Genomic DNA, 16,308 nt, shown 5'->3' with positions numbered 1-16,308 from the left:
ACTAAGGCTAAGCAATGTTTTTCAATGGCTGTATATTTACTCTCAGCTCCTATCAACATTTTGTTGAGGTAATATAATACATTTTCTTTGCCGTCTTCATTGTTTTGAGCTAGCATAGCTCCCAATGACCCTTCTAAGGCAACAGTATATAGAATTAGGGGTTTTCCTGAGATTGGGGCTGCTAATACTGCCGGATTCAGCAAATATTGCTTAATATCTTCAAAAAATTTCTGACATTCAGCATCCCACTTAAAGGGTGCATTTTTCTTAACCAACTTGGAAAAAGGCTTGCATCTTCCTGATAAGTTGGAAATGAATCTTCTGATATATGGTAAATGCCCTTGAATAGACCGCAACTGCTTCAATGTTTATGGAGGTGGCATTTCCAAAATTACTTTTATCTTAGAAGGATCTACTTCTATCGCTCGATGTCTCACAATGAAACCCAAAAACTTTCCTGATAGGACTTCAAAGGCGCATTTCATTGGGTTCATTTTCTATTTATATTCTCTATGGCATATGAAAATGGTCCTCAGATCTTCAAGATGATTGTCTTTTGAATTTGTTTTCACAACTAGATCATCTACATAGCACTCAACTACCTTATTAATCAAATCGTCGAATATTCTGGTCATAGCTCATTGATATGTTGCCCTTCATTTTTCAAGCCAAATGGCATTACCCTGTAACAATATATACCCATAGGTGTTTGGAAGGCAGTATGTTTCTCATCATCCGGGTGCATCTTGATTTGATTATATCCTGAGTATCTATCCATAAGAAGAACATCTCATATGCCAAGGTGTTGTCAATCATGATCCCATGACAGGTAAAGGAAAATCATCTTTGGGACAAGCTTTGTTCAAATCTCTGTAATTAATGCATATCCGTATCTAGCCATTCTTTTTCTTCATAGGCACTATATTGGCAACCCAATATGGGTATTTTTCTTCCCTGATAAAATTTGTTTCAATCAACTTCTTCATTTCTTCTATTACTTTCTCTTCTAAATCAAATTTCATCTTTCTTGGGGCCTGCTTAATTGGAGTAACATTGGGATCAATAGCCAATCTGTGAACAGCTACCTCATTCTCCAACCCTAGCATCTCATTGTAATTCCAAGCAAAACAGTCAATATATTCTTTCAAAAGAGCCTTGAAAGATTCTTTTTGTTCTTCAGTCAATTGTGCAATTAAGAAAGTTGACCTTGTGTCTTCATCACTTCCCAAGTTGATTTCAATTAACTCATCAATTGCTTCTTGACCACCATCCTCTAATTGAGGTGGTGTACTTTTCATCTTAACATCTTCTTCTTCTTTAGACTCCATCATGTAACACGAATGCTTGGAAGTTTCAGAATAACCTACCCCATTCTTGGCAGGATGGGAATGGTTCCATAATTGATGAAAAATTTGATATGATTTCTTTGACCAATTTATTTTGCCCCCAAACTCTTCAACTATCCTCCTGAGTTTATTAGACATACTAGCTTGGGAAGTTTATAGGTTGGACTTCACTATCCTCTTCTTGTTCAATGTGTACTCAATGTTCCCGACTAACAATCCCACTAGTTGAGGTTGATCTAGGGATTGTTCACATTTAATACTCAGGTTTCTCCATCTAATAATGTAATCAACTACTTTATCATCTTTGTTTTGGCAAGTGGCTGCAAGATCAGCTATTGTAATCTTATCACTGACACCTCCAAACCGTACTTGAAATGCATCTTTCAGTTGTTGCTAATTCTAAATCGAGTCAGGTTACAAACTCGCATACCACTCAAATGCAACTCCTGTGAGACTAGCAAAAAATTGTCTAAGGAGAAGTGATGGTTTTACACTTGTGTCTCCACATGCTGTTACAAAGTGAGCCAAGTGCTAATCAGGATTACCAAACCCATTGAGTTGTTTGAATTTAGGCACATTGTATCCTTTGGGATAGGGTACTAAATCATGATTGCCGGCATAAGGTTTGTCACTATCAACTCTTATCTCACTATTTTTAGCATGTTTAAGTTCGGTAGCCACCATCTGTTGTATCTCCTCCCGAATCATTACAATTGAATGTTCTTGGATAAGGATACTTGTTGTTCACCCTAGCCCCACTGCTTGAGCAGTATCTTTTGGTTGAGGGATTCGATTATTTGGCCTTTGTACCTATTCAGAGCCATTTGCCATCAAGGCTGCCATCTGCTTTTGCATCTGGAACACTATATCCATTAACACCATCATATTTTCATTCATCTTCTTGTATTATGCTTCCCTATTTTCTATTTCTTGGAATTTCTTCATGATGTTGTTCTGGTTTAAACCAAAAACTGGTTCATCTTCATAATCTTCGTTTTGAGGGTTTGCCCCCTTGTAATCTTTTGGTGTATCATGTGGAATATGGCTTGAACCTTCCTCTCTAACCATGCTTTGAGAATCTAGTGCCCTTCTATGAGATCTTGTGACTGGTCCTAGTTGTTCCTGTTTAGTTGTCAAATCTCCTCGAGCTTCGGTAATCAAAAGGACAGTGTGTATTTTGATATCACCATCGGACATATATTCATCTTCACTCCTCTTCTTTCGGTCAAACTTTGAGTAAGAAACTGAAGCTTGACCCTATGAGGCCTGGAGTTGTGAAACTTGATCATTTGGCAAAATAATTCGATCAAAAATAGTTTTACGTGCTTTCAGCACTAACTACTTCTTCTTTTGCTAAAATTCCCTGGGCTTCATTTTGTCTGATTGCAATTTCTTTGATTTTGCTTATATCCTATAAAGATTTTTATGGAAAGAAGTTTTATGAGATTTTGGGGGTCTACCTCCTTTCTTTTCATTTAGCTGGTAACACAGCTCAGTAGTGGTTGCGTTTTTTTTAACCATATTAAGTGGCCCAAATGAGTTTTTGAAAGAACCCACTCGATTATCTTTTTAATTTTGAAATGACACAATATTTAATTTGTGATTCTGGATCTTCACTTTCCTAGGCGTCAGCCTTGAAAACACACTTTTTCTCGGCTTGGCTTCTTCGGATCAAAAAAATCCTATTTTCCTTCCGTTTGACAGTAATAGTGAAAGTTGGTTCATCATCTTCATCATCTGCAGGAACTATCTTTTTTGGACATGGAAGCTTCTGAAAGACAGAGGTTCTTGTTTTCTCATCAATAATATTTTCCTCAAATGCAGGAACAATGATATTTGGGTGATGACCCCTAGATGGTAGACATGGAACCATCAGGTTTTCCTCCAGATATGAAGTTCTTTTCACGAACTGTACAGATTCGGAAATTGTGCCGAACCTTATCTCAGCTCCAGTAACTCCAGTGTTGAAAACACAGTTGGGAAGTTGGACTTCAGATTCTTCTCCAAGGAAAATAGTCAGCTTTGGGCTTCCGGGTGCAATTGAACTCTTAAACACCATTTTTACCTGCAATCACAATATCAATATTAATTTTCTTATACATGAGTTATAAGAAACAATGTCTTTACTTGTACTTGAGCCTCAAAAATGGGAAGAGGAATTAAAAGGTCCCATTGGGCATGCTAGATTTTGTCGGATCGAGAATATCCACCCTAGCGTTGTGTCGGTGAAGAGACACCAGGCTATATATCAAATCACAAATATTATTTATTTTATTTTTGTGGACTCTTCCATTCCTACTAGAGGCAAGCCCCTATTATTAATTACCCCAAATTAAAATCTTGGGAACCTCTGATTAAGGGCTCGAGTACAAGTAAACATAAGGAAATTGCAAATTATAAATTTCATTATTTGTTTATTATATATATATATATTCTTATTACATCATTTACATGTGAACATATAATTTATATATATATATATATGTTGTTGCCACTGCCTGTGCCTTATGATCATGCTGCCTGCCGCATTGCGTTATTGCCTTGAAATTCGCCGCTGCCTGTGCCTTATAACTGCATTGCATGCCTCATTGCCATTTTGAAATATCTATCCTATTACCGCCTTGTTAAAAAATCAACTTTTTGTCACCATCTCAAGATGAACACATTTTTTTTTGTGTCATGGCTACTTGATTCTGTCGGTGTTTGAGAAAAGGAAAATAGTTGAAGTTGAGAGTCTAAGTGTGTTCATTTGTTCTGTGAGGCCTGTTTAAATGCTTTAGGTGTAGTCTATTTGTCTAGTGTTGCAAATATAATAAAGGGGTAAGAATGTAATATGGCATGGTTTGTACTTAAGAGGGAGAATTGATGGACGATGGATATGACTAGCATCTGTGTGATTGATTTAAATTTGAGGTAATATGGTGAACGGTTTAGATCAAGAGATGAGATTGGATGTCTAGGATTTCATCATCAAGCAAAAATATTTTAAGTTCAAGGAAATATAAGTTGAATGGTTCTGATTTGATCATCAGGAGATAGAATTGGAGGACCATGATTTCATCATCAAGCAGAAATAGCTTAAATTCGAGGCAACATGAATGATTCCGATTTGATTAGCAGAAGATAGGTATTTGTATGATTGGAAGGCTATGATTCCATCATCAAGCAAAAATGGCAAGGCAATTTAAGATGGATGGTTTAGATTTGATTAGAGGGCTGAGAGTTTCATCATCAAGCAACAATGTCTTAAGTTTAAGGCAAGGTGAATAATTCAGATTTTATTGAAGGGCTGAGATTTCATCATCAAGCAACATTGTCTTAAGTTCGAGGCAAGGTGAATAATTCATATTTATTAAAGAGCTGAGATTTCATCATCAATCAACATTGTCTTAAGTTTGGAGCAAGGTGAATGGCGATGATTTTAATGGATTGGAGAACAAAATTGCTTGCATGTGGAGGTTTGGATGAACAACAAAATTTAAGAACCAATTAAGGTTGGAGTTTATGCATCGATAAAATGGATGTCGAAAGTATTGGGATGAATCTATCATGCATTCAGTGTAGCATATTTTCTAAGCACTCTTTCAGCTGAGCTTCACTATAGCCCTTTCTGGAGATCCAGTTGAGAGCATGTGCCTAGTTGATATCCAATTTGTTTGTTCTTACTGCTTCATCTCGCAAAAATTACCATTTAAACCAAATATCTGGCGATCATTTAAGTATAACAAGAACTTTGACATCTGCATTAGATGTAGGGCCTCATCAACATCACTTTGATGAACTGTTTCTGAAAACCGAAGTCTTGCTAATGCTGTGGAGATCTGAAGAATACTAAGAAGAGTTCTAACAGTTGTATAAGAGTGTACTACACATGATTTGGCTTCATCTTGGCGAATGCTTGAGTACGCTATGGAAACATACTCTTCAAGTTCCCTTGGTATAGAGGGACTTATTCTTCGAGTAGTAGAAATGTATGCATGAAGAATAGATGCCTCAAGTGTTTGGAAACCAAGGGAAGGAGACTCGAGATGTTGGTGCACATGTACAACATGTCTCACCATTTCAAGGTCACTATCCATGTCTGCACGATCCAGAACAAGCCATAATATAATAGATCAATCTGAGATAGAATAGCTAGAGGAAGATTAATGCTCTCAGTTGGTGTTCTTCGAAGATCATATATTCCCGAATCAGGATTCACAGCAGTTCTTGCATTGAGAGAAGTTGTTACTCCAGCCTTTGCAATGTTGACGTACAGTTTGCTGCTCCATCACTTCATGAATTGAAGTTCTATCTGATTCATTTATCTTGTCAAAGTCATCAATTGTACATATACCCATGTCTGCCAGCACTAGCGACCTACCCTCAAGAACCATTTTATTTGTTACATGATCTCCTATCAAACAAGGAGCACCAACTAGTAGTAGAAGAGCTTTCTTAACATCTTCATCGCCAAAAATTTCAGGTGCCTGTAAATGTCACCATCCTCAATTAATCTTGCAAGGCACTTCCTGGTAAATTTCAAAGCCAAATTCTTCACATGTATAAACAGCAACCTGCATCAAGGGTTTAATATCCGAGCATCATGTTACTATGCTCAAAACCTTCACAAGCTGGGCAATATTGGATGCTTTAACTTGTCTCAAGGTGAGTGGTGTTCCCTTTGAGAAAGCCTTAGTGTAGACCTCAAAAAAATCTCTTGATCTCAGAAGGCATTTGTTATCCATTCCCTCTGTCTTCTCCTCCACTCACAGTGTCATCAGGATATCATGATCATCATCCACAGTAAACACTTCAGTGGGATTTGGCACTACAGGATTATTAGTAGCAATATAATTCATAACATTGGATAGCACGAATCTGGATTCAACATCAAGCATCAGCTTCTCCTTGGACTTCCCCGAACTAAGGTTCACTTGGAGGAACCATATGATTTTTTTACAGATACATGGCTTGTTTTCATTTTTATTTCATCATTGGAAAATATGCTCTTTGGTCTCTCAAGCAGTAGTGACAATAATGACAAAAAGGCAACGACCTATTTCAGTGTTTTTATTGGCAATAGCGATTATTTTTGGTGACAATGACCACAAGCGGGCAACGACGGAAATAACAACTTCTTCTTCTTCTTCTTCTTCTTCTTCTTCTTCTTCTTCTTCTTCTTCTTTTTTCTTCTTCTTCTTCTTTAGAATTTTTATCTTCTAGTTCTTTTCCCTCCTTCATCTTCTTCTTCATTCCTTTATCCATCTTCTCCTCAAGATATGAACTTTCCATCACCAAACACTCCAACCGAGTAGACATTTTCTTTAAGTCATCATGAGCTTGTCTTCTATACTATTCACTTCAGCAACATAGTCCAAGATCCCGGAGAGATTGACACCCTGGAGAGTAAGGATTTGAATATCATCTTTGAGGGCTTCTTCGGGATCCATGAAGGGATTAGATATGTTGGGACAACCACCAGCACGTCAAATGCTTCATGCGAGATTGGCCTACCAAAAGAACCCAAACCTATAGCTATTGTTGCTACCAGCCCAACTCATGCTTGTTTTTCTCCATGCCTTCTTCCTGCTCTAGGTTTATGAGGTAGCTCCCATAGCGGTAAGTCATATATGGCTTTGTGATCATTGTCATCAACGGCCATGGTGGCGGTGGAAAGGGATCTTATGAACGATGCCATCACTTTCATCAACATCATCATAAACTTCATCATTTTTCTGCATTGTTATTTGTGTCATCTTCATCTATCTCCTCTTCAGTTGGTAGCGATTACGTTGATGGCGGCATCCTCGGCAGGCAGCAATGGCAGCAACAACAGCGGCTTCAATATTTTTTTTTCGGTGACAAAGATGAGCAATAATGACAGAAATAATAGGCGAGAACAACGGTGAGTGAAAGGTGGCAACAACGGAAAGGCGTGACAACTTTTCCTTCTTATGTGTATACATATATATATATATATATATAGATGTTTGGAAAGGGGAGAAAATGAGTTGGTGGTGTTGTCGAAGGCTTCCGCTAAAAATTGATCTTAGCTTGGGTATGAGGAAGTATCATGTGCTAATCACTGAGGATAAAGGAAATTTTTCTAAATTCTATCGGGAGTTAGGCGGGTACATGCTACCATAGTCTGAGCTTTTGGTGATTGGTGTCTTCCTGGGAGTGCGTCGTTTCATCCATGGGGGTGTCACTAGTGGAGAAAGGGAAGCACCACATTCAGTTTCCTGTAGATGGGATGGATAGTAAAGGGGTTAGTATGCGTGGCTCGCTTCCCATTGGTGATGTTCTACGTCCGGTGGCGGTCAAGCGTTGCTCACACTCAGAAATTAGACATTCGGCCCCTGTGACGATTGAGAGTCGCTCCCGTCTCTTTGAAAGGGCATCTCGGGTACCAGTGTCTGTTGAGAAGCTGGAGGTGGTTTATCCTTACTTCCACTATGGCGTTGTTGCAACCTTACCTCTGCCGAGGATTGGGGTTCTTCGGATCAATGGTCAAGCCGGGGTCAAGTGTAGAACTGATGGTCAGGGCTAGGCTCGGTCACCCGGGAGAGATCGAGCTACATATCCTGACGCATCTGATTCTCGAGGCTTGAGGGCATCATCGTGTCACTTATTGGAGGGCTCGGATGCTGAGCGCGTAGGATGGCAAGCTAGGGTTAGTCGAGGTCGATGTATTCAAGGTCGCTAAGTCAAAGGTGGAAGCTGTCCATGTGGTCGACCATGCATACGTCCAAGGTTCTCTCGCCCATAATTTGCAGCTGACGAGCATGTTAGCCAACCCTGTGGAATTAGTTGATGGGCTGAATTTGAACTTGGGCCATGACTTGCGCTTGGGCAACAATGACATGCTTGCTGGTAACCTTTTATTGATTTGTGTGGAGGGACAGGGCCAAGGCCCAATTTTGGGTGGGACTAGCACCTAGAGCAAGGACAAGTCGGTGGATGTTAGGCCAGATCAAATTTCAATGTGGGGGTCTAACTCATGTCCTAACTCTGGATCTCTTCTAGGGCCAAAACTTGGGCCATATTTAGAACTAATTGTTGAGAATGACACCATATCTTTATAGGAGGAGAACCAACTTGGGCCTGATCGTGCATCTGTCATAGACTTCTTTGAATTAGATTTCGGAGATGGTTCAATTTCTCCTTCTATTGCTCCACCGTTGGGTTTTAAATGGTATTTTACTTGAGGTTTATTGGGCCTTGATCCCGACAATGTTTAATACCACTACAGAGGTTGTGATGTGCTCCATGCAAGTGTACGGGATCGCCAAATAATACCTCATGTAAAGACACGAGGATTGTATTCCTCGGGGCTAAGGATCTACTATTACTCCTTTATCGCCTACTATCTAGCCTAACATTTTAAACAAGAGAATTTACTCTACTAAATGCAAGAAAATAAATACAATACGGCTATACGAATTAAAGAACAAAGCAAGAGATTGCAAGAGCTACAGTGAAATACAAAGGCCTATGGATGTGGATCCTCTTGAGGGGTCATCATAACACATGGATGAAGAACAATAGATACAAAGGGTGATTTGGACCTGAGGGATCTCTAGATTAGATGAACCCTAATTTCTCAGAGATTGAACCCTAATCCCATATGAATGTTGGACGGAATCTCTTCCTAACCAACACCCCTACGATTGCATTAAGGACAAGAAGATCCCAAGACAAGGATACACTTAACCTAAGTTTACCTTTGAAGAATGGTGGGCTATCGACATCCAATTTCTCAGCATATCGATACAATCAATCACTTTTAGTTCATCAATGATCTAATACATGTGAGTTAGGTCACATCTACGTGTATAAGTCAAGAATGAACTACAAATTTGTCCTTTGAGTAGTTCTTGACATGAAGAATAATGAACTAAACCATAAATCAACCCAAGCTTGCAATTAAGTAAAAATCATCCAAGATACATGATGAACCCCACAAGGTTCACCGTCATCCGGTGGCCTTAGGGGTCTAGTGTGCCATCATACAAATGTGAGTAAGAATGTAAAGAAAAACACAATGAAAGTTTATGAATGACACTCCCTAGCCAAATGATGAAGAAGGAGGTGGAGATTGGGTCGTAGGACGCTTCCCCCATCCAAGAAACGCCGAATGACGCTTTCCCTTGTTGAAGGCCGCTTCCCAGTCCTTGATCCTTCCTTCCTTTGTTATGAATATCTCCCCTTGAATGATAAAATCCTTGCCTCCTTCTTTAGCCCTAAAATGTCATCTTCAAAGATATCTTCGTTCTTCCTCTTCTCCTCTCCAAATGGTGGCCAAAGGATCCCCCTTGAAACCCTAGAAACCTGTTTTTATACCCCTAGGGTATACGGGGCCATATGGGGGTCGTATGGATAGCGTAAAGTGCCCAAAACATTGATAAATCATGGCATACCAAGGTCCATACGGCTTTCATGCTGCCCCGTATTGAGGCCGCATAAGCTAGGCAAAAAATCTCTGTCCAGAAAAACCTGCATGTGCTACAGTAGCTACTACAGTGAACCTGCTACAATACTCCAACTACAGTAATATGCTATAGTGAAGATGGTACAGTACTGCGATACATGGTTTTCTTTATTTTCTGCCCTAATCGTATCCTCGTGTTCTTTGTGGCTTCTCCATGCCCTACAAAGCAAATAACACGCGATTAAGCACAAAACGGTCATTAATTCCTAGCAAAATACATGCTAAGCGTATAAAATAGATATAATAAAATACATATATTTTGATATTTATCAGGTTGCTAATGTTGTTCCAGACTAAAAGGAGTGGAAAGGGCGTTGATTCTCATTTTTCTGATAAAGCGTCTACTGATCACATTTCTGAGTCTGATGACTCGATGTCTGAATTTGAAAGAAACTTGAGGGAACTTTTGCCTTAACTACATGGTGGGAATGATGAGCCATCCGCTGAGCAACCAAGGGGCACTAGACGTAGTGAGAGACCGAAAAAGCCCCACTCAAGGATCACCAAGGAGGTGGAGCCACCAAAGTCGGTTAAGAGGAAAGCATCTCATGGGGATAATCTAGAAGAGGTCTCCAAAGAGAATTTGAGCGGTTCCATGGCAACCATTCGTAGAAGCCTGGAGTTTCTTGGACCGCAGGTTGTAAACTCTGTTGAGGCTCTACCTGCTGGGAAGGATCAGGATCTGGGCACGGGCTAGGATTAGCTGGGGATTGGAGGATGCTTGCTATCCTCTTCTTACTTGTCTGAGTTTTCTTTTCTTGTTGTTTCTAGACTGGTTGTACCACAGCTAGTGGTTTGTGACATCTCCTTTTGTCTTCCCTTTAGGGTTTGGTGGAGTGTTTGTGTTGTTCCTTTTGATTAATGAATGTGGTTTACCCACCTTTTTAAAATATATATATATATATATATATATATATATATTTAAATACAAGTATAGGTATAGCTGATGCGACACCTAAGGTTTTTCCATTAGAATTCATCATGTCATTTGTCTATTTTTCCCCCAAAGTGGATAACTCACAAACGTTACAAAAGTTCAGAGATATTTTTGTGATGCAGAAGTTGGCTACCTTTAGTGAAAGTAATAAAAGTTCAAGTTCAAAAGAAAATAACCAGTTAGTAACCTATTACATCTTGAATTGCTCTCTTAAGCATACATTAGATATAATTAAGTAGTTAGTTTTGGATTACAAAATTTTTAAGGCTGTGCAAACACTAAGAAATCATAATCTTTAATAATAATAATATTAAATTTGATGGATATTCTCTGTCTACTCATGAAATAGATGCATATGGGAAAAATAGAAGGTAAAGCACACACCATCTTCAATTTGCTAAATTGTAGCCCAACATTGACCTTCCACCAATCAAGTGTTATGGAATTGCTTTTCAGACATGTTTGCTTTGACACTTTGTTTGCTTCGTTAGATTCAATAGTTTAGAGATTTCTAATTTGCTCAGAACAATGGGATGTTAATTCTTTTGTAAAAATCAGAGTGAATAGTTTCTAAGAATAAATTATGAAACCATCCAACAGGGACAAACATTGAATTGTAAAGGTGATTCATGATAATGAATTATGATGCACAACACGTATGGAGAAATAAATAATCTAGAGGTTTTGCTTGTATCTAATGCAATTTTTATGGTCCCTATTCCATATATAATCCAAAGGCTTTGCTTGTATGCCCCCCAAAAAATGGGTTATTATTAAATTGCATTTCATTGTATACTTCTCCAATCATTTTTATAGGCTTGTATTTCTCCTTGTCATTAGAGAATAGAAAGAACAAGGTAAATCTAGCTTTCCATGCATTTTTTACTTGATTTTTAATCATAGATATAAAAGTACTGTAATATTTGCAAAGATATAATGCCAATTCCAAATATGCATGTTTTTTATTGTTTCTTTTTTCCTGCACTTGAAAATGGCATTGCAACAAGGACATAGTAAGTTAATGGTGGGCTTTTTCTTATAGATTAATAGCACGCAAGACTATTTATACTATTCTTAAGAATGACTACAGACCCATTTCCAAATCTTCTTATCATTTATGCAATATCCTCTGTCTCTATGTGTCTGTATATATTGTATTGTGTCATTAGATAAAAATTATATCTAAATACAAGAAAAAAATTTAATTATAAGTTCTACTTAAATCATGATAGAATGGTTTTTCTTTGTAGGTGAGCATCATCCTTTTTATTGCCAATTGGTATGATGCCCAATTATGTTCCCAAATTTGTTTTAGGTAAGAGAGATCTTGATTTATTTATGTAGAGCTTAGCTATTGCTAGAACTAGACATGGCCACGGTTCAGGAACCGCCGGTTACGGTTCCTGAACCGCCGGTTCCGGTTCAAGGAAACCTTGAATCAGAACCAAACCGCCTAGGCAAGGTTCTTGGCGGTTCGGTTTCGGTTCCGGTTCTGGCGGTTTGGTTCAACGGTTCCGGTTTGACGGTTCATACGGTTCGGTTTTTTATTAACTAAATAATTCAATAATTCAAATTAATTAACACAAAAATACAAGAATTAATTTAATACTAATATAAGCCCTTTGCAATCATAGATTTAACTAAACACTTTGCATTTAATGATAGTAGGTTAAGTTAGTAGGTATACGGTATACCCAAGGTTTCAATGTTTTATTTATTTTGTTGTTATTATTTTTAATGTTCATGTATGTTATTTGTTTTTCTTTAGGAATTGTTTTTAATTTTTTTCCTTTTTCTTTTTGATTTCTAGTATACTTATATAAGTTGCATAGTTTACAAATTGAAAATCTTGGGAGTTTTATCTATATATTGGAATATATATATATATATATATATATATATATATATAAATGATCAACAAAATCAGGAAAATTGATATATATACACATATATATTCATGTTTATTTTATTTTATTTATTTAAATATTTTTTTAATGATTCAAATGTTTTACATGAGAGCATTTTACTCAGTATATTTTCATTTATATAAAATAAATATAATTTAATATGAACTACGTTAATTTTGTAAGTTTCAAAACGGAAGATATATAAAGTCTGGTCTTTGTTTTTTATATTAAATTATAAAAATAATATGGAAATCTATTAAAGAATTGAATATTTAAGTACTTCTCATTAATTAAATTGTTTTAATAAATCCATATTTAATTTGTAACTAATAATTTGTGGCATAATCAATTAATTATAACTTATCCTCTTGCATGAGTAACAAAGTTTCGCATGGCACAGTACATATAAGTTGGACGAATGTCACAATTCAGACCTAATCGGCTAATAAAGTATTCAGAATTAGACCTAATCAATAACCAATTTGGTTAATATCTTTGATTAATTATTTAAAATATCTTTAAACATGCAATTACTTAATTAATTACTAATTAATGATATTAACAAAATAAAAACCTAATCATAAATGACGTTATTTATATAGTATGACATTATTCATATTATATTTATATAATATAATATGAACTTTTGTTTTGAACCTTTGGTTGAACCGTATGTGGAATTGCCGGTTGAACCGCATATGGAACCGTCTGTTGGAACCGCCGGTTGAACCGCCGGTTCCACGGTTTTTAAATTTTGAAACCGGAACCGAACCTTATATGAAGGTTCCGGTTCCGGTTTTAGGACGATTACGGTTTTTCCGGTTCCGGTTCCGGTTTTTGGCGGTTTGGTTCCGGTTCGGTTCCACGGTTTCGGTTCAAAATGGCCACGTCTAGCTAGAACCGACTATGCCTGTATTGGTGTATGTTTAAATGATCTATTGTTATATTTTATTTATCTTTTTCCTTTTTTGGTAGTAATTGTGCTATGATATTGATTTCAATATTATTATATTTTAAACACTCACTCAATCTGTTTTGTGAGCATTTCAATAGTTGATGAACATGGATTACATGGCTCAACTTATTCATTGGATCTAATGGACAACCCTGTGATGTCATGAGGGAGACATTATTTTTTAAAATGTACGCTAAAATTTTACAATATTTATTCATCCTACTATGTCATGCATTTTAAAATTTTTGTCTTAATTAAATATAGATCACTAATGGCTAATGACAATTTCAATAATCTCATTTATACCAAAACAATAACATTTATAGCTGTGGTAGTCATTTTAGTCATATTGGCTAACAGACAACAATAATGTGTACTACCTCAAGCCTTCCCTAATTAGGAATATTGATTGAAGTGCATACATAACTTGAGAATTAGATGAAGGAATCCAAAATTATGTTAAATACATACGAATGACAAGGACATTTTTCATAGGCTTTACATGATATTAAGAGAATGTGGTTATTTGAGAGATACCATCTAAGTCCTAATAAAGGAATGGGCACCATGCAAAAAAATACGACAATGAAATTTGATTTTATTAGATCAAGTGTGACTACGAGCAAGTATTTTAATGACGTGCTTGGAGCTATATGTAGTAGCCGTTATTTGTTAGTTAAACAGTTAGACGGATCATTACATCCTTAAATTGCTGTCTTTTCTTTAATGTATTGAATATCTTTCCCTGTAACTAAGAAGAAGGCATGGAAAGAGAAATGAGCAGATGCTTTATGGTAATGTGGACATGGATAGTCTTTGAAACATTGCGGTTAACAAGATCTCACTGAGGCTTTTTACTTGGGGAAGCCATCTCTGCCCAAGATGTGGCTGGATAACTTTATTGCTTTTATGAGAGATTCCGGCCCCGTGAGGATGCTATCGAAGTCTACATGTATTTGCTTTGTTTTTAATAGTATTTAGTAGAACTATTTTTGTTTGCATTTAAACTTGTGAATAACTTTGTTCTTTTTGACATGGATTTGAGGATGTCCTGCCACAAGGATAATCATCCAAGGTACATATCTCTTCTATGCAAGAAATTGAATACTGAGAAGCAGGTTGCTGTCACACCAAGAAGTGATAGAGTTTGGATTTGAGATGAGATCGCCGGTTGAGTTATTTTCATTGAAGATATGCCGCACAACCAGATGGTTATCAAGAGCAACAAGGAGCGCAGTTTCCAACACAAGGAGGTTATTAGCAACAATATTATCAATGTGTTGAGAGCAGCAGCCTGCGAATGAAACAGAGTAATTAGATTTGGAGAAAAAGAAACCAAATGCACTCACCTTGATGTTCTGGTTGAGATGGGTGTGGATGAAGAGAAATTGACCATTAGCGTCCGAGAAATTGTTCAATAATAGGCCCTGACCCAAAAGGCTCTTATGACAATTAATATGACCCTGAACATGGGCAAGCGCCTCGAGAACAATGGTATGAACAATGTTACCCTTAGCACATGTGTCAATGGATTTCTTTCCAGGTTATTCCCAAGTTCTTCTTGGGTATACTAATACAAGTCAATCTTGAAGGTGGAACCAAAACAATCTTAATAGAGGAACAACACAAATATAGTAAAAAATAGTTGTTATTTCTTTATGTAATAATCATGTGAAGCAAAAGTTTGTATGGATTCTTTTCTTGTTCTGAAGTTACTTGGACATGAACCTTGAAACTTTGTTATTTTGTTTTAATTTTTAGTTATTATTAGAGTATGTGAGTTTCTTAATGAAATCAGTCTTGAAAGAGGAATTAAATAAAGTTTTCCGTGTGATGTTTCAGGTCATTGCAACCACATTGGAAAGTTTTTGTGTATTGTTTCAATGTGAGTATTTTCATTCTGCAGCCATTTTTGCAGCATAGATTCAAATATTGTATGTACCTATCAATGATGTGATATTTAAAGTTTTTTGGTTCTTTATTTATGTAATACAATCAAAAGAATCAAATATAAATCTCCAATTGGGCATCTTCTTGCATATCCACGAGCTAACTCATAGAGTCAAATTATTGTTCCAAGTAATATTACCATATTAACTTAAGTACTAATGATTTAAGTTATATTTTCCTAATTTTATAAAAAAAAGTGGAAATTGCCAAAAAAACCTCTAAGTTTGTAAAATTGCCAAAAACACCCCGTTAGTTTTGCAATCCCTAAAAACCCCCTCCTTTTAAACTCTATGTTTTTCAAACACCCCAAAGCCCCAGTAATGGATGTGAGCGGAATGAGTTTCAAATTTTATGGACGAAAAATGCCTTGCATGGGGGAGTCGTGGGCTGCAGACCCATCTCGGCGGTTTGAGAGGAAGTGGGGTGGGTTTCCGTAGGGTAACCCCAAAGAGGCGAATTTATTGGAGCCGTTTACTTGCTTTTTCTCAACTCGCGTCTTCAGCTTTTCCATTTCCGAAGTTGTCTCCAAAGTTGTCTCTACCGGCGAAGCCTCTGTAATTGCAGCTTTTCCCTTTCCACCGGTATCTCGAAGGAGAAGTTCCCTGCGCAACTAGTTGGCATTTCATCAGTTTGCAATCTAAGGTATTGAGTATGGTTTTATGTTAAGCTGCTCATTACAAAGAAAGATTTTTTTTCGGTTTTTGTTTTGTGCTCCTGCTTTTTGTTGGAAGATATTGAAG

The 16,308-nt window shown here is 37.0% G+C and overlaps 1 pseudogene; it reads right to left on the bottom strand.

Moving 5' to 3' along the window:
* Window positions 1-4,848: 4,848 nt before the first annotated feature.
* On the bottom strand, window positions 4,849-5,809 carry LOC120251936 (annotated as a pseudogene).
* Between the last annotated feature and the right edge of the window lie 10,499 nt (window positions 5,810-16,308).

The sequence above is a fragment of the Dioscorea cayenensis genome, chromosome 20 (genome assembly GCF_009730915.1).
Source record: "Dioscorea cayenensis subsp. rotundata cultivar TDr96_F1 chromosome 20, TDr96_F1_v2_PseudoChromosome.rev07_lg8_w22 25.fasta, whole genome shotgun sequence".
Classification (NCBI taxonomy): domain Eukaryota; kingdom Viridiplantae; phylum Streptophyta; class Magnoliopsida; order Dioscoreales; family Dioscoreaceae; genus Dioscorea; species Dioscorea cayenensis.
This window is presented reverse-complemented; position numbering and strand designations above follow the sequence as displayed.